The sequence below is a fragment of the Suricata suricatta genome, chromosome 7 (assembly GCF_006229205.1).
Source record: "Suricata suricatta isolate VVHF042 chromosome 7, meerkat_22Aug2017_6uvM2_HiC, whole genome shotgun sequence".
In the NCBI taxonomy this organism is placed as follows: domain Eukaryota; kingdom Metazoa; phylum Chordata; class Mammalia; order Carnivora; family Herpestidae; genus Suricata; species Suricata suricatta.
In genome coordinates, this window is record NC_043706.1 from 70471135 (window position 1) to 70493570 (window position 22436).

The 22436-nt window shown below is 35.9% G+C and overlaps 2 long non-coding RNA genes across 2 annotated transcripts in view; one reads left to right on the top strand and one right to left on the bottom strand.

Annotated features, from left to right (window-relative positions):
* The window catches only part of LOC115296245, a 115025-nt gene that overhangs the window by 79813 nt on the left and 12776 nt on the right, over nt 1–22436 (top strand). The window lies entirely within an intron of this gene.
* Nucleotides 7705–16521, bottom strand: LOC115296246. Its single transcript, XR_003910804.1, has 5 exons — nt 16462–16521; nt 15895–15973; nt 15240–15361; nt 10038–10166; nt 7705–8007 (listed from the first exon to the last, which is right to left on the bottom strand). It is a non-coding gene; the product is annotated as an uncharacterized LOC115296246 (long non-coding RNA).

The window sequence follows — 22436 nt, forward strand, 5'->3', positions numbered from 1 at the left end:
ATATATTTTATTAAGTCAAGTTTATGTATACATTGACATGTTATAGATATACAAATTCCCCCCCCCCCAATGATATTATGAAGTGTCTTTTTTCTTAAGGACAAAAATATTAAGACATATACTAAGGAATCCTTTTTCTGAAAAAGTTGGCTAATATTGGTGCCAATATTTCAGTTTAAGCTCATCTACTGCTTGGGAAAATGTAAGAAAATGCTTTCTAGGAGCAGGTATTTACCTTGAAAATAATTTTGAAGAGTGATAAAATTGAGTGTTGAGATTTACTAAGTACCAAAGGGTAGCAGAAAAATTGTTCAACATGGTATTTTTACAAAACTTTTTCTTTCTCTCTCAACATTCCTTCCTTTTATAAATTTCCCTGTTTTTAAGTACAGGTCTATAGTCAAAAGCTGTATGTTAGCTAATGATTAACTGGTTGCCCTCATTATTTGCCAAGCTAATGTTATACAGGAATACAGCATGTTGAATGATAAAAACCTTGATTACCACACATTAATTCTGGCACAATATGTATTCTAAATGTTCCCCATTTGAGTCGGAAAGTTCAGTACATTTTAAGTGTTTATCTTTCTGTTAGCATTTCACTCAGAGACTAAAACAACACACCATGTTTTTCCAACTATGTGAACAGCTTCAGTGTCCTAATTTAGTAATAAAAATTAGAGATAGATTAAGACACCAAATTAAAATACAAAAGCATTGTTTTTTTTAATGTTTATTTATTTTTGAAAGAGAGAGAGAGAGAGAGAGAGAGAAAGAGAGAGAGACAAAGTGCAAGCAGGGGAGGGGCACACAGAGAGGGAGACACAGAATTTGAATCAGGCCCCAGCTCCGAGCTGTCAGCACAGAGCCTGACCCAGGGCTCGAACTCACAACTGTGAGATCATGACCTGAGCCAAAGTCAGACGCTTAACCTAATAAACCACCCAGTTGCCCCAAAATACAAAAGCACTGTGATCCTTACTGGTTACTTACGTGATATAAAAGATTTTTGAGACAAAGCAATTGTTCTTATAAAATATATCCTATATATAGCAGAAAAGGTTTAGGTTAAATATATATCTAGATTATAGCCATTACAAAGCATTGATATAACACTTTTTCTATCTATAGTAATAGATACAGTTACAGATTAATAATGGACTAATTTTTAGAAACGGCAATTGAAATGATCATAGTTAAATTTGCTCAAACCCACCCAGTGACTCAATAGCATCTTGAAAGTCTTGGTTCTTTAGTTCTCAGGCCTGGTTCTTTTTTTTTTTTTTTTTTTTTTTAATGTTCATTTATTTTTAAGAGAGACAGAGACAGAGCATGAGCAGGGAGGGGCAGAGAGAGAGGGAGACGCAGAATCCAAAGCAGGCTCCAGGCTCTGAGCTGTCACAGTCTGATGTGAGACTCAAACCCATAAACTATAAGATCATGACCTGAGCCGAAGTCAGACACTTAACTAACTGAGCTACCAAGGTGCCCCTCCCAGGCCTGGTTCTAAAGCAGCTGGGTCACAAGGCCTTTATCAAAGAGCTCATAAAAACACATTTTATGTGAGACAACTAGTTAGAAAAAATATGACCTTTCAAATTATATCACCATTTTCCACATAAAAGCTTCAGCCAGACTCTTAATTCATGCAACCTTTGGAAACCATAAAATCACTCCCCAGGAAGAGTTGATGTAGACATGATTGGGTGACTGTTCCTTGAGACTCAGAGTGGGTAGGAGCCAGCCACCCAAAGTACATCCCGGGAAATTGAAATCTAGTCAACACAGGGAGAATTTGCTGTGTGAGGAAGACTTGTTTGAGCCCTCAGTGAACTTCCTAAAGACAGAGTTATTTATGCTGGCTAAAAGTTTAATCTTTATCTCTTGATTGCAAACCAAAGAAAACCTTTAGACTTGCCAAATGCCTAGAGAGGAATGTTTCATAAATGTTAACAAATATAGAACCCTGTAAATGGAAATGCCGAGTATTATGGATAAAATTAAAGTTATCATAAAAGAAAATTCTTCCTGATGGAAATTGCCATATTTAATGGAATTTTATTTTTCAGGCAATATTCTCCTCATTTTATGTTTTTTTTTCTCCATCGTAATAGGTGTTCTTTTTAATCCCCATCACCTATTTCACCTATCTCCTCCCCCCCAACACACACTGCCCCTCTGGTAACTATCCATTTGTTCTCTATAGTTAAGAGTCTGTTTTTTGGTTTCTCTCTCCTTCTCTCTTTCTTTTGCTAGTTTGTTTTGTTTCTTAAATTCCACATATGAGTATGATCATGTGGTATTTGTCTTTCTCTGACTTATTTAGCTTAGCATTATACTCTCTAGCTCTATCTATGTTGTTGCAAATAACAAGATTTCCTTCTTTTTTATGGCTGGATAATATTCTGTTGTATATGTATATACTACCTCTTCTTTATCCATCCCTCTATCAGTAGACAGTTGAGCTGCTTCCAAAGTTTGGCAGTTGTAGATAATGTTTCAATAAACATAGGGGTGCATATATCCCTTTGAATTAATGTTTTTGTATTAGAGGTAAATATCCAGTAGTGCAATTACTGGATCATAGGATAGTTCTATTTTTAAGTTTTTGAGGAAACTCCATACTGTTTTCCACAGTGGCTGCACTCATTTGCATTCCCACAACCAGTGCAAGAAGGTTCCTTTTTCTCAACATCCTTGCCATATCAGAACTAAAGCTGGGATTTTTATCTTTAATGAAGTAGTTTTACTTTATAATTTGGTGAATGGCTGGTGAAACAAAAGAAAAAGCAGAGGGCTTGGAAATTTTTTATTTTAATACCTTCAAAAATTATCCTATTTTCAATATAAAGTCTTCTTTTTTAAATTTATTTATTTGAAAAAAATAAAATTTATTTGAGAGAAAGAGAGAGTGCACGTACATGAGTGGGGGAGAGGAAGAGGGAGAGGGAGAGAGAGAATCCTAAACATGCACCATGCCATGAACACAGGGCCCAACATGGGGCTCCATCCCACGGACCTCAAAATTATGACCTGAGCCAAAGTCAAGAGTTGGTTGATACCAACTGAGCCACCCAGGTGCACCTATAAAGTCTCCTTTATATTATACCTTCATAATAGGAAAAAAAGTTGAATGAATGGAAAAAATACAATTAAAATTTTTTGAATTTATGTTCAGTACTTTTGCAACATAGAGATTTATGTATTCAGTGAGGTCTTATTCTGCATGTATTTTTAAATCTACTCTTGTCTATCGCGCCCTAACATGTAGCATTCCTCCCATGTAAAATACAAATTCTGTGAGAGCATCCTGTTAAATTGCTGTAATAGCTAACATGTAAGATATACCATAACTTATTGAAATGTTACATTACTGATAAACATTTGGACAAATTTTCAACTTTTGTATTGTAAATAACAATCCAGTGAACATCTCTGTGGATAAAAGGTTTTCATACATTTCATACATTTCTGTTTGGAATCGATAAACACAGATAATGTATTAAATCACCTTCATCATTGAAGATGAAAATCACCAACAGCATTTCTTTTTTCTTCAGGCACATTACACTCTTCTTTTTGTGTTTATAATAATTGAATTTAGACTGAAAGCCAAGCAATCAGGTTCAGTACTGCATCTTTACTTGTATGGCACAGATATTTCACAGATTTCTTCAATAATAATTGCACTGCCTTGAATAACACCACAAATTCATTTAAGATATGAAAATGAACTTTGAACAAGAGATAACTAGAAAAATTATCTAAGAAAGAGGCTCTGGTGATTTTCAAGCAGCTTTGAAAATCACTTTATCTTAATATTTTATTGCTATTAAGCTTAAACCCTACTAGGGCGTGAAGGGACAATTTTTCAAGTACTAGTTTTCTTGTATAGCTTCCCCCTAGAAATGCCTAGAGTTCTCTGAACTACATTTGAAAACTCACTGGTTTTGGGACATGTAACATAGCACATGCACTTTCATAACTGGATGAACAAACAGTTCTTTTTGCTTCAGGGGAATTTTTAAATGCAAAGTAAGGCTTGCCATCCACAGAGGCAATGTTGGCATCCTGAGACAATTTTGGCCATCAGATTCTTGAGTGTTTGGCCAACAGCTGTGGCCAAAATGGATAATTGTGCCTAGTTAAATTTAGTTCTCTCTGACATCACCATCAGAGGAAAGCAGCACCACACATTTTTCTTCAAAGAGGGTGGAGAATTTGTATAGATGATTCAGAATCAAGGAATGAAAATGACAACAGACATTCAGATGCAACACTGAAAACAAAAATCTCTCCAAGTTTGTTGGCTACAGAGACAGTAGAAAATTCCCAAGTAGAACCGAGAGATGTGACTCCTGTGGTTAGTGGCAAGGAGTCATTTGCAGCACCATCAGAAAGTAAAGAGGAGGCAACAGAGCAAGGCTCTGTGACGTCTGTTTACTAAGCTCTGTAGGCCTCACCGGCTATCTTGTAGTCTTTTTGTGGAAACTAGATAAACAACATGCGTCACTGTGGCTATTTCACTCTATCAGAGAAGTAGAAGGAAGGGTTCTATGGACTGTAGATATTTGCAGAGTACAGGTCTCGCCAAGCAATTATTCATTATACAAAAGAAAGAAATTGAAATGTATTCTGTCAAAGACTGATTTCTTAAAAACCAAGTCAAACAGAAAAATACTTCTAAATATACAGATGCTTACCAACTGTTCCCAGGGGCATCCATGAGGGTGTGACACCCTCGATATCAAACCCCAAAAAATATATTTGGGGTTTTTCTGCCCAACTTTCTGTCCCCAACTCAGAAACACTTCTAGGAAGTGGTTCCAAGATTTACAATGTCTCCCTGCATCTAGCACTGAAGTCTTATGCTGCAGGCATGGAAAGGAGAGAGGAATGAGAGCAGAGGATTTCTGACCTCTCTTCCTTCTGCCCTCCCTTCACTGCACCTTCCTCTAATCTCTGCTTATCAACAGTTGTTGATTAAAGAGCTGATATATTGTGGGCTTGCCTCTTTCTTGTGCTTACTAAGTTTTGATGGATCCTTTCCCTTGCTTCTCAACCCTCTTCTTTGTGATTTCAAGTGACTTAACAGACACATCCCTAAGGGAACAGGATGTGCAGGAAAGAATATAATGTGCTGTGCACAATGTAGAATAAGCCTATGCCTATTTATCTATGGGTTAGTCCTACCTAACAAATATATTTAATTTATAAGACATTATCTACCACAGAAAAAGTCTGATGTAAGGTCAACCTTTCCTAATCCTCTCACCCCTGTTCTACCTGGCTCCCTTCCGATGCCATATTTTTTTGTGCCCCCAAGCAAGACCCCTGTGACTTCTCCCATTTCTCCATTTGTCCCAACTCTGACAAGGTTAATTGTTGACATGAAAGTATTGTCCAGAGAAACAGTGATCATTGAACTCAGTGATATATCTGATTAAGAAAGAGAGAGACAACTCAGGGGCAGGGTCCACAATGTAATAATGGAAAGGGAAATGGGTTTGGAGTCCATCAGACCTGGGTTAGAATCCTGGTGGCACTATTTACACAGACAAGTCTTTTACACTTAAATGTCAGTTTTCTTATCTTTAAAATGCACCTCCTAACACCCGCAAGGAACTTCTAAGTAAACTAAATAAACAAATGCATGTGAAATGACTGATAGGAATAGATTATCAATCTCAGGGTCAACTCCCTTACCTCTCTTGCTTAGTTTCATTCCTTCTATCTTCCCAGGCCCTCTTTCACATAGACAAAAACAGTTAGCAGCTGTTAACTGAATAGATCAGTGTGAATATGCAGGTAAGTAGACCACGTTTGTAAAATGTGTAGAGTGAAATCCCCTTTGTGACTAGCCCAAATTCTTGCTGTGCATAGGGATTTCCTTAGGCTCCAGAATTCCCCAGATGGACAGCAAGAGAGATGTAGGTAAGATGAATGCTACTGTTTTTTATGTGCATTAATGCATATAATTACACACCAAGTAGATTTTTGTATAGGGTAGATTTATACAAATTTTCTATTTCTAGGAAAGAGTTTCTCACATTATAATCTTCTGTGCTTACTAGAAAGGCCTTAAATAGTGTGGCCTCTGCCAACCTCTCCATCTCATTTCCTGCTGTCTTGCCTCCCTTCTGGTACTCAACACCTTCTAAATTATATCTTAAATAATTCAAAAGTAGTGCCACCTTCTCAGTGCCTCGGCCTTAGTCATTTCTTTGTTAGATTCATCTTTCCCTCAATCCCTCCATCTACTATCTATTAACTAATACTTTACTCAATAGTTACTTCCAGAAACTTTCCTCAAATCATTTTCTTCCTTTTCATCATTCTTTGGACTTTTCCTTTTATGCCTATGTTGTTTATATAATCTTACTTCCTGCTAGTTTGTTTGCTATCTTCCCTTCTAAATTCTCACCCTCAGGAGAGCAGAATCAACACCTTTTCTGTGCTCTTATGTGTTCCTACAGTACTCCACATTTCCTGCCACATAGTAAGTACTTTAAAAATATGTGAGGAAGGTATGAATGAAGAGATAAAGGTACTTCACAAATTCACATTTTTTTTCTCCTCTTCAAGTATATACGCCTTCAAGTAATACTCCTGTCAGTTAGAAATGGTTTGGTATATTTCCCACAGGGTCATTTTATATATTTGGAGAATTTGAAGATGACTATTTCTATCTTAGGCTTTGGTGTCTAATATTGTTGAAAAACAATTACTCATAATAAAATACAACCAAACTTCTAGTGGGCAAATAGAACTACAGGAAGAAACAGCCTTTTTAAACAGGCAAATTGCTTGCATTATTTACTTCTAATGATCAGCAGAAGCAATTTTATTTATTGGCCCCAATTTTATTACATCTACTCATAGTTTTTAAGTAAAGATTCAACTAACCTGTGATATCCTTCTTAGAATCCTTATAATGTTGTAGATGCAGGTACACTCCTTCAGTAAGTATAAAATGACTCATAAGATAGCATCACAGAATGTTTGACAAAGAAAATAAAAGGTGACTAGAGTGCAATTGCTTGACTGGTGTTACTAGGTTACTATTCAGTAAACTTCCCACCAATCTTGGGCTCTGGTGTTTTCAATTCCATTTAACAAGGATTGGAGCTACCTTGATGTGTCTAGCCCTATAATTTATTAAGAGTCTGGCCAGAAAGGTGGTTATTCTTAATAACAGGAGACTGAGTATGTTTTCAAAAAATGCTACAGCTAGAGAAATGGACCAAATTATCAGGAAGGACAGTGATAGAAAACTTTGACTGATTTATTTTGATATATTTTTTCTTAGTATCTGACTGCATGTAATTTTTCACAAGACTTATCCTACAGGATAAATTGGCCTATTCATGGTATTAACATTTTTGACCTCTTAGACTCATGTATTTTGCCCCTAAATGTTTTTTTTAACATAGGTAGTAGAAAATTGAATGGTATGTTTTTCAATTGTTCAGGTTTGTTGTCTATAAAAATGGAATAATAGCAACATAGTTTTCCCAGAAATGTAAGAAGAATCACCCACAGACCATCATAAAACACACATATTGAGTAATATAAATGGAACATAAGGTATAGCTATGGACTTTGATCTTCATTTAGGCCTAATAGAGTTGTGAACAAATAAGAGAAACTCTCAATAAATAAGAAGAGTCATTTATTTATTCAAGAAAAAAATCTTTTGTATGTTTTAAATAGCTAATACATGTCAGGGATAGCACTGGGAGCAAGGTGGGAGGAGAATTAAAACTGTGGAAATACAGACAAGGTGCTGAACTCTAGGAGTCAGATCCCTAAATTAAATACTTACACTAATATTGGGCAAGTACTTTCATAAATAAGCAAAGGACTAAGAGAATACAATGGGAAATTCTAATGCTTCCTGGAGGAGTTCAGAGGGGGTTCAGAAAGCAGGTAGCATTGAACAGATGGATGCATATTTCTCCACCGATATCTCCATAGGGTATTGAGGCAATCCACTGCACTGGTGAGCTGAAAGGTTATGAAGGAAAATAAAACACATCAGGTAAGAGCTTGCTAATATAAATTACCTTGAAGTAAGCCCTTCTCAGTGGACCTTAGGTTCATACAACTAACTCCAAGATAATATTCACAACCACAACAATTACTACTACTGGTATTACTAACATCCATTCATAATCTGTTATTAAAAATTATCATCTGGGGCACCTGGGTGGCTCAGCCGGGTGAGTCTGACTCGTGATTTTGGTTCAGGTCATGATCTCACAGTTTGTGGGATCAGACCCATGTAGGAATTAATGCTGACAGCACAGAGCCTACTTGATATTCTCTCTCTGCCTCTCCCTTGCTTGCTGTTTCCCTCCCCCTTCTTTCCCTCTTTCTCTCTCTCTCTCTCAAAAATAAATAAGCATTAAAACATAAAAAAATTAAAAATAACCTTTAAGAATTATCACTTACTTAATATTAAGAATCTATAGCATTTAACATTAGATACCAATCTCATTTACATTCTACACCCAGGTGATAAAAATATTATCCCCATTCTACAGATGAAGACTTTGAGAGGGAGGTTAAGCTAATTCTCTTAAGGTTTTACAGTCAGGAGTAGTGGAATGAAGATTCAAAGTAGAGTCTGACTTCAAGGTGTATGTTTCTACTTCTTACTTCAAATCCAGGGAAGCATTTGGGAAATAAATTCAAGTTTTAAAGGCATGAGACAGATAAGATGATAGGTTATCTTCAATTAACAGTGAAAATATATGATTCATTTAGGAAAACTTCAAACATCAAAAACAACAGAAAACCAATATAATAAAATAAGTGTATACATTCACCACCAGCCTTCAACACTTATCAACATTTTGCCAATTCTTTTTCATCTCCCCATAATTTTTTTTTACTTAAGTATCTAATTGAAAATCCCAGATAGTAAATCTTTTTTTTTTTCTCTTGTAAATACTTTAATATTCATCTCTATCTGATAAGGATCTTTTTCTTCTACTACCATCATAGACATATTTGAAAGCATTATTCTTTTTAAATATAAGATACGATAATACTGGATGTTTTCAAACTTAACATGTAGCCTCTATAAGAACAAAATAAAAAATATTTAAGCTCTACGGTTTAGACATGTCATGTTGACATCATTAATCAAATCACATGCAAATGAAGTTATTCTGTATGATCAACTTCTGATCATTTAGGCACACATTACAGAATCTATAAGTCTAAGGAAGCAGAAATCCTTCATTGGCTCAAGATGGCTTAAAAATCTGTCTTGTGAAAATACATAGGACACAATTTAAAAGTCCTGCTCTTTATATCTATTACACAAGAAGAAAATGTACAAACACAAAAAATTAGTGCCAGAAAATATATGATATGAATATGAGTACCCATTCAGCTATATTAAAGAATAAAGAGCCAAAGAGCTAGAATAAATTCAATTAGATGTTTATTCTCGTCAATACCTATATCAAGTATAATGTGTCATTTTCACAAGCAAGTCACTTTTCCTCTTTCAAAACCATTCAGCTATAATGCCTATTTCACACTCACCCTCGCCTCCACTGTCTAGACCAAAGTGTCAAGTCATTATGTTAAGCAAGAAGCCACGCTCTAACAAATATAATAGAATCATGATAAAAATGATCCTTAGTTAAATGGTTTACTGGTCCAACCATTTAAGCACAAAGAAAGTTAAGCATAAAACATAACTTTGCCAGAATATTACAATAGAGCCTTCATAAGAGATATTGAGGCTGGGTCTACAAAAATTTAGCCAAATTGGGCTGGAAAGGAAGCAAAAATTTAAAGCAATAACAAAACAAAACAATAACCACAACAACCCATGTCTCATTAGGCATAGCTTGCCAGTAACTCCACTAGCAGCTAGAACCCCCAGCATTTTTCTCCATTGATCTTGAGACCATCTTTTCAAACAACCTAATTCCTGAAAGGCCCCAGTGAAAGTCAGCTCCTACAGACACATGCTGACTCAGTTAAGAAAGGCCAGCCACGCAGTACTGAGAGCTTACCTGGTTGAAGGATCCATGAGCTGGTCAGTTCACTTCTGATGTAAGAGAAAGAACAGTTCATTTCTTCTCTAATTAGATACTAGCAAACTAAATGAGTAGATTCATATAAGTAGAGTATCATTTTGCCACCTGAATGAGAAAACGAGATGCCAGAGATATGATTCTTCAGCAGATTGACTACAGCTGCCAAATTGCAGATTTGGGAAGCCCAAGGCAGCAACTATACAACAGAATATCTGTGTTAGACCTAAAATTTTCCTGAGACATGTTTTTATATATCTTATGTTGCAATCATTAGGTGTGTCAGGGTAGATGCTAAAAAATGCTCATTAGCTATTAGTTTGTCTTTCTAACTGGATTGACCTAGAGATAGAACACGGAAAAGATTGATTTATTTAAAGTTCCTAACTTGACTTTTTGTGCCTCAGTTTATTCATCTGTAAAATGAATGAGCTAGACCAATATCTGTCTAGAAGTACCTTCTGTGGGTGCGTGGGTGGCTCAGTCAGTTAAGCATCTGACTCTTGATTTCAGCTTGAGTCATGAGCTTACAGATCATGAGTTCAAGCCCTGTGTCAGATTTGCACTGCTGACAGTGCAGAGCCTGCTTGGGATTCTGTCTTTCTGTCCCTTCCCCCACCTCTCTCAATATAAATAACCTTAAAAAAAATAAAGTAGCTTCCAGTATTGAGCTGAGCTGAACATAACATAAACAAGTAAATGCATTTTAAAAGTTAAAAATGCAAAGTATCATTTTTTTGGTGGATGATTTTCCTCTTTAAACTGTTTCATGTTGTTTTCTTTGTGTTTTGTACCTATCTTTGTAGAACAAGAATACTTAATATTTTACACACAAAAGAAAATTGGTCAGATGTTACGGTAAAACAGAATCAGATGTTAATCTACAAAAGTGCTTTACTCTTTGAGATCAACTATATTTTAAGTAACAACCATAAAGAACATGTAATTAATGAACAAAATGAACTGTAATTTCAAGAAATAGATAATTTGCAACTTTCTTGGGTCTAGTATTTGTAAACAACTTTTTGGACTTCAGGAAAAGGATACAGCAAAATAAATTATTTTTGTACATATCACATGTTGATTTTAGGCTCCACTAAAGAATATGATTAGAGTTTGGCTCACAAATTATTGACAGAAAATTTGTTTTGATATTTTATTTGGTACTTTTTATTGAGTGAAAAGTATGGAGGTAAGAAAGATTAATGTCTTTTTTGTCTTTTATATATTCCTCCCTATTCTGTCCTTGTATGTATGTATCAGGGAAGGATGTAGGATAAATAAGAGGAAAGCTTTATTTAAAAAGGACTATTTTTTTTTCTGGCCAATTCTCAATTTAAATCTAAATTCCTAAGGAAAAAAGATGTCTTCTGTGGAACTGCTACTTTGTAGACATTATTTCTGCTGTCATTTTCAGAACAGCACAGTGATTTAGTGTGTTTACTCTGAAATCGAACTTACTGAGGTGCTGTTTCTGCTCTACCACTTACTAGGCATGTGACAGACAACAAATTATTTAACTGTTCAGTATTTGTGATCTGATCTGTAGAGTGGGAATAATGTGGAGTAGTTATGAAGGTTCAATGAGTTACTACATAAAGTGCTTAGAACAGAGTAATTGCTCGGTAAGTTTTGCTTATTATTTTCAGATATAGTGCACATTAAAAAAAAACTTTGGCATGGAAAGTACTTTAATCTTCTTTGTTGTCTTTGAAAATAAAAATGCTTAAAGTAAAAAGAGAAAGAAAAAAAAGAATTCTACTAGCGGCAGAAGAAACAGATTTTAAGTCTTACTTAGAATTGAAAAGGAAGACTTCTGATAAGAGAAAACCTAGTCATGCTAGAAGAAAAAATTGCCCATGAAACTTCTTTTATGCTCATGAAACTTTAACTATTACTAACAGAGTCCACCTTGGGAAAGCAGGATCCTGTAGGCATTGGTGTAGATGCAGTCCTGAAGAACAGCCTAGGGATACAAATCAAAACTAGCCAGCTTGCATTCTCTGTAGCTTACTGAGCAATTCCTGGGAACCTAAGTTCTAAGAAATAAGTCAAGAGGGGAATAATCTCTTATCATGTTTATAAAAATGGTCATTGTAATGTTATGTATAATCATGAAAAACTAAGAAATGACCTAAATATCTCATAGGAGAATATCTTACTGATGAAATAGTATATCATTAAACTCATACATATAACTTTAGCAGTATAAAAAATAAAGCCAAATATTAAGAGAAATGGGGGCTCAAAAGTATAATATATTACTGTAACTATGTATGCATATATGTATAGATATTCTATGTGATTATATAATAACAGGCAATAAGAGTTGGGAGAAAACAACTGGGTTTTGTCTAGAGCAATCAAGAGTAAAATTTATTTGAATTGTTCTATATTGATGTTTAAAGAATAATACAAAATTAAAACACAAACACAAATGAAGTATAATGTTAAGACTAATCAAGGAATTTACGTTTTAACAAACTGATAGTCTAGATTATAGTTCGATTTCATTAATTCTTAGAGGATTTTTTAATGCCTTTCTGCTTGTATTAACACTACTCATAAAACAATGTACACTTCATTTGTGTGATAGGATACCTATGTTATGACTTGGCAGGTTTTAAGTGAGAAAATATTTTGTTAATTGCTCAAGAGTTAATAACTATAAAGAGTGGGAAGCAGAGTAGAAACCAACAGTTTCAAACCCCTACTAGACAATATGTAAGTTTTAAAAATTTTGACTTTTCATTGGAAATATTACAAGAAAATTATGATTAGTAATACCACTCTGTCAGCCTCAATGCTAGCCTCTAGGAATTTCATAAAACCACGCATGTACACTGGAAAGAGTATGTGTTCAGTCATAAGGGGATCCTGAATTCCCTCACTGCTGACTTACTTCAGCAACAGATTTCAGCCTCGTGCTCAGAAACATGACCTGACAAACACACCTGAGCTGGGTAGACCCAAGGGCTGGACCAGCCATCTCATGGCAGAAACCAGCAAACGACCAAAATAAGACCAAGTGACTTCTCCCAACATCAAGGGAAATCATAAGGATAAACAGACACCATCTTGGGAAGGAAGAAAAGAAAGAGAGAAGCCACCATAATAAGGACTCAAACTTGGAACTCATAGGAATAGTTACCTCAAAAAGAGATCTGAAATCTAAATAGACTGTATAAACTAGAGGAAGCAGAGAAACCATTAGCTGACAATACTTCCCTCTTTCTCGCCACCCAGAGGAGTACAGTGGGGGTGAGGTGTTTAAAAGAACATTAGATAGGTGATAGAAAATAGGAAAAATTCCCTTTGTTTAGCCATATATGAATAGCTTTCTATATTGTAGGTGGTCCTAAAGCAGAAAATGCATTTTATTATTCTACTTCTCCCACATTAGAAATTAGGACATTTGGTTATACAAGAAATGACACTGAATGAATATCATAAGAGTTGAATGGAGCAAAGAAGTGTCCTAATTCATCATCCTGATTTTAGGTAGACTCACATAATTCAGCCCATAAACCTTTAGCCTGATGCATTTATAGTGGGATTTGCTCTTGGTCTATTGTTGTGAGGAGGCAGAACAGTCACTCTCCGCCAGGCCTATCTTTCCGTTTCTTTCTTTCTTTTCATCTTCACTTGCAGGATATATATTTTTTTACTATTAATAAATTTTTGCCCTTTCTCTCTCCATTCCTCATATCAGTTTATACTTCCAACTATGAAAACACCATTTTCTCCATAAATGGTTTGGTTGAACCATTTAGAGCAAATATAAGAGCAAAATAGCAAAAGGATTGTTTAATCAAGGAAAATACTTGTAAGGAGGTGAAATTATCACCACTGTTGATTATTTTGATTTTTCAGAAGAACTTTAATTATTTTTTCTCTGATGAGCATTGTCTGCAGAATATGCTTGGAATATTTGAATTCTCCTGATGCACTAGCATATTCAATTTTGTACAACATCATACTATAAAGCACACCATATATGCAATTTTCTAGCTTTACCAACTTCTGGGTTTTTTTTTCTTTTTACTTTGGTCTTATTTATTTGCTGAATTTTTTTTCCTTTAAAGAGAAGGAAGAGCCTTCCCTAGTTACATCTATGTTAGGGACATTTATTTAGAATGAAATAAGAATGACTTGTAATTATAGTTTAATGTTTCAAAGTAGGAAACTGTGCCAAATTGCTTAACCAAATGCCAATTTGGTTGGGACGTCGGAGTTACTTCTAAGGCAAGGCCTTGAAAAGTCTGAACCATTGCTTATGTTTAATTTATGGTTCTTTTCTGCTAAGGGCATCACTGAACTGATTTCTCACCAGGTTAAAATTTTGGCTTAGAAAATTTGTGCATCACAAAAACTTCAAGACAAACTTACACTGCATTCTTTTTCTTAGTTATGACATTTCTCTCGCTAAAAACTCTCTCATTTAGGTGTATCCAATTCTGATTAACAAAGACATCTATAAAAGTGGTCTTAGAAAAAGGTAGAGTGTTGGATGAGAGCTCTCCTGAGATTTCTAAGCTGTTTAATTTCCTTTTTTCTAATTTTGGCCTCATAAAATACTGTTTGTAGCCTCCCATCAGAACTGATCTGGAACAGTTCAGCATTCTAATCTGTACAACTTAAAAGATCCATATATCTACAAGTTTAGAGTAAAAGATGAGGTAGTACAGTGTTTTTCTCAAGTTTTCTTAAACTTTCAGACTTTTGGCACTTTGGGTGGAGATCCTTACAAAATAAAATTTTCCCTGTTGTGCCTGGATTTGTGCCTGGACAAACGGCTCAGCCTTCCAGGGAACCATAAGATGACCAAAGGGTCTATAGGGTATTGAGGGCACTGTGGCTTCATTCCAGAATTTAGCATGGTACTTCCTCATAGCAAAGTATATTATATGGGATCTTAGCAAGAAACAGATTATACACTCAAATTGGGTCTTTTGAGGAAAGATTAGCCCAGGTACTATTTGTGAAGGTAAGGGCAAGTTAAGGAAAACACAAGTACCTTAGGGGTTAAGAACAGCAGGAACAGAAGGAAGGATTGATATTATCCTGGGTCTGAAGTGCCAAGAGGTAGCAGGAGGTAGAAGCAGTTGCCAGAACTTAGTGACAGAGGACAGAGACAGAGAGACCCATGTGGAAAAGGCTGTTGACAAAAGTTTGGCCTACCTAGACAGATGCAGCCTACCCACACTGAACTCATCCTTGAGCTCCATAACTGGTGTCAGAGGATAAAGGCATCTATTGATGTAGGTCAGACTCTTGGAGATATGGCAGGGTAGAACCTGGATCTGAAGAAGCAAATAAACAAAATACAAAAATAATTGGGATTGATCCCTCAACTTCAGGGTGCTACTTCACTTCAGGTGCTACTGCTAATCCACAGACACTTCTCTATGTAAATTGGAAAAGTGGAAATTGTCATGGATGTTAGACTTAGATTTATTAGTACACAGAACTATGCTTTTATGAGAATTATAAAAAGATTGTCCTTCTTCCAAGAAATATAGCCCAGTGCCAGAGTGCACAGCTTGGAAAGCAGATAGTGGGCTGGATTCCAGTCCCCATTGACCCCCTAGGCTGAGCAGTCTGACCAAGAATACCAGCAGTTGACCCTAACTGATGTGAGCCAACTTAAGTAAAGACATCTCCTTGTCAGAACTATGGGTGCAGAGCCCAGCCCAAGTCAATCTACATCAGATATCCCAAATGAACCCTGATTATAGCCAGTGGTTCAAGGGCAGGCACATGTCTGTCATTAGCTTGATAGAATTGAAGTTCAGGACTTGAAGACTGTGACTGCTCAAGAAGCTCTTTCCCTTACCCCAGAAATAAATGAGAAAGCATGTGGTCCTGGGAGCTTCTAAACCATAATGGAAACCAGCCTAAAATGAGCTTGAGGCCTAGAAGGAAAAAAATGGAGAAAATCATCCACAACTCTCATAATATCACAGTGTCAGAGTCATATTATGCCTAAAGTCTTTGTGTCTGTACTTTTCAATTGCATTAGTTAATAAATTTCCTTTAGTTTTTAAGCTAGAGAGAGTTGGGTTTTCTGTTGCTTGCTAACAGAGACTTACAGTTCTTGTCTTCTCAATTTGGACAATGTGGTTTTTTTCACCTTCTTCATTTCCCAACCATTTGGAATCAGGGAAAAACATCTGTTCAACCCAAACTGCATCTTCAGCTCAAACCAGACTGATTTTCAATCATTCCTGTATCTCTGCCTTTACTATTATTTACTTAAAAGTGACTGTATATTCTTCTGCACATCCTAAGTTATGTTTTCTTTCTGACACAATTCTTAGCATAATTGCTATGGAAATATCTTTTATAACATGTTATAAAAATTATGTTTGTATTTGTACACTTTGCCTCCTCTTATACTTACCCAATCTATCCTTTTCATACACACAGTTGGATTTTCTTTTGGTTTTTGCATGTTTTGCATTTAACTTTCTTGCATACAAGTGTGAATAACAGCTTAGTAGAGATATTGCTATAAAAAGAAATAAAAAACAGAACTGAAGTATAGCAACTCAAGAATTGGTCAGTTTTAACTATCAGAAGCTATAGTATAAAAATATATTAAAATGTGGCAGCCCTAATTTCTGTAGTGATCAGAACTTGTCTGAATCCTTACAACAACCTTCTAATAAGCTTCCCTCCATGTGGCCTTGACTTTGCCTTTATGCCACCCCCAAGAAGTTAACAGTTACCTTCCTAATTGGAAAGGAACTGGCATATAATAAAACATCAATAGACATTGTCAAGGTTATTGCTTTACAGAATTGTGTTCAGACTCCTTAAGAAGGAATTTCTGGTTTCTTTCCTTTCTCTTCCATGCCTTATAGTTTACTTTCCAGCATCTTCTTTACACAAGGCTTTTTTCTACCTGTGTCATTTCTACATCTCTCTCCTCTACCTGAAATGTTTTCTTAGCCTCTCTTCCATAAACTTACCAGTTTTACTTGGCCAACTCCTACTCATGTTTAAGTCTGTCTTGTTGTTGTTGTTTTTTTTAACATTTATTCATTATTGAGAGACAGAAAGAGACAGAGTCAAGTGGGGGCTGGGGCAGAGAGAGAGGGATACACAGAATCCAAAGCAGGTTCCAGGCTCTGAGTTGTAAGCAGAGAGCCCAGCTCACAAACCATGATCATGACATAAGCTGAATCAAGAGTCAGATGCTTAACGGACTCAGCCACCCAGTCATCCCTTAAGTCTTTCTCACCTGTCACCCCCTGCAGGAAAGCTTCCCCTTTCCACTCTTCTGGAAGTTGCCCTTCATTTTTGTCTCTTTTTTGTTCTGCCCCTTTAACCTGCTATCCATATGTATTTATACATGGACTTGCCCATTTGATTGAACTTCATGACAACAGGGACCGTTTCTTCATTTTGTATTTCTATGACCATCAGAGAGAAAGAGCCAGGCTCTAAAGGGAATTCACATACAAAAGAATGTTTTTATCTCCTTAACAGTTAAGAAACCAACAACATAAGAACTAATCTCCTAAATATGGATAAGTCAGTTGAGAAAATTTTTGCATTCAAGTTAGACATTGAGTTGCTGTTAATTATAAACTAAATAGGATTGACAATTTGAAAGTCAAAATTTTCAATTAATATTTAAAACTATAAGTAGCATGTTTGTTCAGTGTTTTCCAATAGCTCACCAATCATATTCCATATACTTTAGGCTATTGCTGTGATAGTACCTTCAAACAACAACAGCAGATATAAAAAAAACAACTATTACAAAGCATACTATAAAAATCTGTCATAGAAAAATTATTGGTGAAAAGAGGTTAATTCCAAATTCTGAGGGGCTTTATTCCAGCTGCTTGGCTCTCATCTTCGTTCAGCAGGAACGAAAGGAAATATAAAAGTGCAGTTAAAAGGCATTCTGATTTTTCTTAGCATGAAGTCTTTCTAGTTGAAACCTGTCAAGAAACTCTCTCTTCCTTTTGGAAACCATATAATGAGTATAACTTACTCGTCCAAGGGTTTTGACCCAGCTGGCAACGACACTTCCTATCACCATAGACTGTTAATAATGTTGGACAGACTGGACCCTAGACCATAATGAGTGTTCACTGTGAGGCCAACCATGGCACATAGTCACTGTGTGGGGATCATGCAGTCTAGCAACAGTCATGGTTAATCAGCTCAACTAGGGAGATATGGCCGGTGGGGGGGGGGGGGACGCTACTGACCTTGCAGGACAGCTGAGGACAGCTGAGGCTGGAATCTCTTCATGATGTAGGGAAACTGTTGCTGTCCTTAGAGTACAGGTGGCCGTGTACATGGGTAAAGAGCACAGTATCTGACAGAAAATAATGCAGTGGTAGCTGTGACAGAGAACATTTTTTGGGATAAAGCCAGTCAACCCTATTTTTTATAAATAACTAGACCCTAGAGCAAAGGGAAGGACCCCCAAAAGCCCAAAAGCCAATTGTCAGAGACCAGCTTGAGACTAAAGAGAACACTGAAGAATGGATCACTGAGGCAAAAGAATGAAGGGACCAAGACTGCCACAGAGCTTAGGGTAGACAAAGACATTGTAAACTGACAAAACCACATTATTTTCTACTAATGATTAGTTACGTGTGTGCCCAGGATCACTAAGAAAGCATGCATATGATTTTCCTAGAATACCACTTTGATTCTTTTCAATTAATTACCCTTTTATTTCTAAACCTGTTTTAAAGTTACTAGAGGTTGTTCTGTTTAAAAAAAATTTTTAACATTTATTTCTTTTTTGAGAGACAGAGAGACACAGTGTGAGTGGGGGAGGACAGAGAGAGGGAGACACAGAATCCGAAGCAGGCTCCAGGCTCTGAGCTGTCAGCACAGAGCTTGATGTGGGGCTCGAACTCATGAACCATGAGACCATGACCTGAGCCAAAGTCGGCTGCCTAACCAATTGAGCCACCCAGGTGCCCCTAGAAGTTGTTTTTTAAGAGAGAAGAAAAGCTGCCAATTTATGTTATGTCAGTTGTAAGATGTAGACTGATTATAGTAATATTTTTTTTAAAAGACTGTCTTAGAACCTATAAAATATTGCACCTGGATTCTATCAGTTCATTTCATGGTAATGTTTGGATGAATATTAACTTGAATGAGTCATCTAGGACTCCCTAAAAATGCTCCCTGCTGATGCCTGAACAGATGTCAACCCTTATGGGACATTGACATACCAGTATATAAAATGATGTTGAACAGGCAAAACCTTTTTTAAGGTGTGCATGGAATATATATAGCTGTTTATTTTGAAACCTCCCCCCAAAATAGAAAGGATAGATAAAAGAATATAGGTAGTTCCTTATCTGGGGTCAGCTGGAGAAGGAAAGGAGTGGTGACAGGAATTGGAAGTTACACAAGGCTTCTCTGAGTACAGCTTCTTTATAGTTGTAGAAGTTTCGAGCCCTGTCAACATTTCATAGTTTCAAAAATAAAATCATATCAATAATAATGAAAAAAACAAACAAAATTTAATTCAAACAGAAACAAATGAATTCAGTTTTATATTACAATAACACAACCATACAACTTTTAAATAACTCTTGAACACATTTCTCTGAGTACTGTATACCCTTAATGAGATATTTTGTCAAAGGAAAATGAACAACAATATCATGAACATTACTTAGTAGAATGTTGGTGATTCTTAAAACTATCCTTTTGTATACTGTAGGATAAAGCAAATTAGTAAATATATTGGTGGTGTTAAGATTCAGGGTTCTTGTTGTGGAAAAAGCAATGTATAAATATGGAATGGGGAAGGTAAAAAGCCCTGAAGTATGGATTTGAGGTGGAGTTGGCATCATCAACATATGATTTTAAAATATATATACATTCCTATCTCAGTGAACCAAAGGGGCCCAGAAGCAATTTCACCCAGAGAAAATAAACATTTTAGTACCAAGATCTTGGTTTAAAATACCTATGTTCACAATGAAAAGAACCAGTGTTCCCTGGAGAAATGGTTGACTTCAGATCAGAGACAGAACATACAGAGTGAGCCCGTAACATCTTATGTGAGAAAACAAAGTAGTGTCCAAGAAATGAGAAGTACACATCAAAAGGAAAAGGCAGCAAGAAGGGCCAAATAAAGGAAGTTGGGACAATGTGGGGATTAAGAAACTGAAAAAAATTGAAGTTAATTTTTAAAAATGTATGAGTATATGGAGGTACTGAGGATTGAGTCTTTTCTTCAGAAAAGGTACCAGCTAATAAGTGTAGGAGGAAAACAAAATTAGAAAATTACTGTATTGCAGTCTCCAGTGTGGCTCAGACAAGAATCATCAATGCATGCTGAAAGTCCTTGGTGAAAGTGTGTTAAAGATAATATTCACACAGCACCAAAATATCATCCGATAGATTATATATTAATTATAAAGGGAAAGGTACACTTTTAAAATGAAAAAAAAAAAGGGTAGACATCATGTTAACCTATTGACCAAATTTAGCACAAAACTTACATGTGTTATCTCCTAGAGGGATGCAATTGGATGTGCACAAGAGCACCTGTGTAGTATTCTTACTGAAAATGTTTAACCTGACTCTAATCATGAGAATCAGATTCAGACACATTCCAAACAATAATTACCCTAAACTCTTCAAAAATGGCAATTTCATAAAAGGCATAACATATGTAGAAAAATGCTTTGAACTAAAAAAAAAGTCTAAAAACAGGACAACTAAATACAAGGTGTGTAAATTGTGATTGGAGTCCAGATTTCTTTAATTAGCCAAAAATTGCATTACTAAAACAAATAAAATAAAACAGGCAAAAATTTACTAGAACAATTGAGATAATTTGAATATTAACTAGTCATCATATTCACTGGAATATAAATCTTTTATTTTAAATATTTTCTTTTACAAGTACCTGGGTGGCTCAGTTGGTTAAGTGTCCAGCTGAATCTCAGGTCATGATCTCATGGTTTGTGGGTTCGAGCCTTGCATCAGGCTTTGTGCTGATAGCTCAGCTCGGAGCCTGGGGTCTGCTTCAGATTCTGTGTCTCACTCTCACTCTCTGCCCCTTCCCAATTTGCCCTCTGTCTGTCTGTCTGTCTGTCTCTCTCTCTCTCTCTCAAAAATAAATAAAGATTGTTTTTAAAAAAATAAATCTTTTCTTTTAGAACTCAAATGATGTAATTTGTGTCCAATCGGTGTCAAAGTTTCAGTGATCATACATTAATATTTAAACATGCAGGTATTCTACAGCATTTTATTTAATGCTTTTTAAACTGGTTAGTGTTTATTTCATAATGAAAATATAGTTTCAAGTGTAGAGATTGTTTTACATTTGGTTAACTAAAAGCTGAGGCTTATATTATTTCTCCATTTCTCTCTCTGAGCAATCAACTTAGAATAATTGTTTTACATTTAGTCAACCACATAAAAACTCACCACAGAAAGCAAATTAAAAAGTGATTCAATTTTATGAACTCTCCTGATTCTATGATCCCATCGATACATTACTTTATCACTCCTCATTTAAGTCAAACTTCATAGTCTTAATTCTGACATTACCCAATCACTTTTCGAAACACTGAAATTTACTCTCTGTCCTATCCAATCAACTTATAAGTTATGTTCAAGTGTATGATAGATCTCCATCTTGAATATTAAAACTTTATACCAATTTCTGTACAGCATAGTGGCTATAGAATTGTACTGTAATGTGCACTTTAAAACTTGTTAACTGAGAAGCACCTAGATGGCTCAATCAGTTAAGTATCTGACTCTTAACTTCAACTCTGATGATGATGTCACAGTTCATGAGATTGAAACCCACATCCAGCTCTGTGCTATCGATACGCACAGAGCCTGCATGAGATTCTCTCTCCCTCTTTCTCTGCCCCTCTTGGTTTGCTCCTATGCTCTCACTCTCTCAAAATTAAAAAAAAACATGGAAAAAATTGTTAATAGAGTGATTTCATGCTAAGGTTTTTTTAAAAATTTTAACAGTATTTTATTTTATTTTTTTAAGTAGTTTATTGTCAAATTAGTTTCCATACAACACCCAGTGCTCTTCCCCACAAGGGCCCTCCTCCATCACCACCACCTCTTTTCCCGCCTCCCCCTTCAGCCCTCAGTTCGTTTTCAGTATTCAATAATCTCTCAAGTTTTGCGTTCCTCTCTCTCCCCAACTCTCTTTCCCTCTTCCCCTCCCCCTGGTCCTCCATTAGGTTTCTCCTGGTCTCCTATTAGACCTATGAGTGCAAACATATGGTATCTGTATTTCTCTGCCTGACGTATTTCGCTTAGCATGACACCCTCGAAGTCCATCCACTTACCTACAAACAGCCATATTTCATTCTTTCTCATTGCCATGTAGTACTCCATTGTGTATAT